Consider the following 2,992-nt stretch of genomic DNA (forward strand, 5'->3'; position numbering starts at 1 on the left):
TCGGGAGACGTTTGTGAGTGCGGCCAAGGACGACCCCTGGTGGACTTTTGTCTCATAGCAGGCTGACCAGCCCGGCCGGAAAAGGAACAATCCAACAACATAACAGAAATGCAGTTCGAATACGGTTTCTATTCTGAAATATAAAAACCGCAGAGGCAGCACCAGTGCAACTCAATGGATTAAAAATAATAATATTAATAATTTTTGAGAGTGCAAGTAATAAACAACAACTGGGATGATGTGGAGGCACAAGTATGCACACCATCTTATAACTGCGTTGTGACTGTGTTCAGAATTAGCCAGTCACATTCAAACTCAACCATTTAAAGCGCGTGGGAAAATGTGTTTGATAAATTTAGTGATGGCTGGAAGGATGGAGGGATGAATGGATGGATAATAATGCTCAGTTTCAATAGCTTTATTTGTGTTTGTAGCTGAAAGGGCTTTCTAATATGTTGCCCGGTTCATAGATCTAAATATAGTGTGTACAGTATATTGAAATATACTCAGAGTAAAAGTTACTTAGTTTTTAATGAGGGTGTCTTGTGTACAAATATACAAATAATGAAATAAAACATCATGAGCCAACATCAGACTGCTTTGTCAATTACTAAGGCCTAGTCCCTCGCTGTTGTCGTTACCACAATGAGATGTTTGTGTTCTTGGTCATGAACAGTAGGCATCCCATACACCAGCACGCAATCGCCTTGTGTAAGGGACCACTTCTTCTCATCCACTTTTGATGCTATTAACTATTCAGCAGTAAACATTTCACATTCTACTCTATATTCAGCGCCCCAAACCACTGTCATGTGTCTTTTAAGTCAACACCAATATAAATACATTTAAAATTATGAAAAGAAAAGAAAAGAAGGAAAAAAAGAATAGCCGGGGTATAGCGTGTCTGCCTCACAGTTGCCAACTGAGGTTTGGTTTTTGAATCTTGGCTGCGGCATTCCTGTTGGGAGTTTGCATATTGTCTGTGCTTGCGTGGGTTTTCTCTGGGTATTCTGGTTGCCTCCCACCTTTGAATAGTTTGTTGCTCCTTGTGCAGTAACAGGGCGAAAACTGTGGGTGCTGAAACCTTTCAATAGGAAAAGTGTAGGTGTTGAAAGATCGGCCTCCCCCACATGTGCAATGAAAAGTGTGGGTGTGGATTTATTTATTTTATATGCTTGGAATAGTGCGGGTGTTAAAAAACCCACATTCTCAGTCGAGGCACAGTTGTAATGAATGTCGATCATTTCAAATTGGAACCTCTCCCCCATAAAATAACATATTATAGTTATTACAGTTCAAATATAGCTGCTCATTTTCCCACCTCTTCTTTCCTTTTCTGTCAAAATTGCTCATCTGATTGTTTTGACCTTTTCCTCTCCATGTTTATGATAAATGACATCTCCCATTATTCCCAAATAATGAACCCCCACCCCCCCCCCCCCCACCCCCCCAACCCGCCATCTCTTCTCCCTCTCTTATGCCAGTCAGCAATAGTATTTGTATGCATCCATCCATCCATCCATGAATCTCCTTGTCGGAGTGAAAGAAAAGAAAAAACGAGACGACATGGAGAAAAAAAATAAACAATGAAAGATATAGGACGCTGTAAGAAAAATAAACAAAAAGAAGCATGATATGCAGACTACAATGTCACATTGGATTCAAGTTTTGTACGGGACAGTAGTGCTACACTTTGTGAGGAAAGAACAGGACATTATAGGATAAGACAGGATAGAACAGGAAACTCCTGGCTCCACCAAGCCTCTAGCTCTTTTGTTCGGCCACAGGATACCCTAAGCCCCACCTGTCTCATCACTGTTGGAATATCAACCCAGTGTGCAGTACGGTATGTGCAATACTCCCAGAAATAACAACAATGCATTGATTTTAATCAATGTGCTATTATCAGTATTAAATATGATACTATGCTAACATAATAATTTTCTGAGAATTTAAATTTGGAAGTATTACACATAATGCACATGATACTGCTAAAGATCCATCCATCCATTCATTTTCTACCGCTTATCCGAGGTCGGGTCCTGGTGCCAAGTGCACGTGTGGACACCCCTATGCTTGAACATGGTGTTTGTTCTGGACAATCGATGATGAGCACAGAAGTCCAATAACAGAACACCGCTCGGGTTCTGATCGAGGGGGCCGTTCCTCCCAATCACGCCCTTCCAGGTCTCACTGTCATTGCCCACGTGAGCATTGAAGTCCCCCAGCAGAATGATGGAGCCCCCAGCGGGAGCGCTCTCCAGCCCCCCTTCCAAGGACTCCAAAAAAGGTGGGTACTCTGAACTGCTGTTTGGTCTATAGGCACAAACAACAGTCAGGACCCGTCCCCCCCAACCGAAGGCGGAGGGAGGCTACCCTCTCGTCCACCGGGGTGAACCCCAGCGTACAGGCGCCGAGCCAGGGGACAGTAAGTATAGCCACACCTGCACGTCACCTCTCACCGTGGGCAACTCCAGAGTGGAAGAGAGTCCAAACCCTCTCGAGAGGACTGGTACCAGAGCCCAAGCTGTGTGTGAAGGCGAGCCCGCCTATATCTAGTCGGAACTTCTCGACCTCACACACCAGCTCGGGCTCCTTCCCTGCCAGAGAGGTGACATTCCACGTCCCTAGAGCCAGCTTCTGTAGCCGGGGATTGGATCGCCAAGGTCCCCGCCTTCGCCCACCGCCCAGCTCGCACTGAACCCGACCCCTACGGCCCCTCCCACAGATGGTGAACCCACGGGAAGGGAGACCCACGTTACCCTTTCGGGCTGTGCCATGGGTGCAGGCGCTCGCCTTCGAGCCCCACCTCCAGCCCTGGCACCAGAGGGGGGCCCCGGTGACCCGCGTCTGGGCAAAGGAAACCTGAGTCCATTGTTTGTTGTCATCATAAGGGGTCTTTGAGCCGTGTTTTATCTGGTCCCTCACCTAGGACCTGTTTGCCATGGGTGACCCTGCCAGGGGCATAAAGCCCCAGACAACTTAGCTCCTA

Source organism: Phycodurus eques, chromosome 15 (genome assembly GCF_024500275.1).
Source record: "Phycodurus eques isolate BA_2022a chromosome 15, UOR_Pequ_1.1, whole genome shotgun sequence".
NCBI lineage: Eukaryota > Metazoa > Chordata > Actinopteri > Syngnathiformes > Syngnathidae > Phycodurus > Phycodurus eques.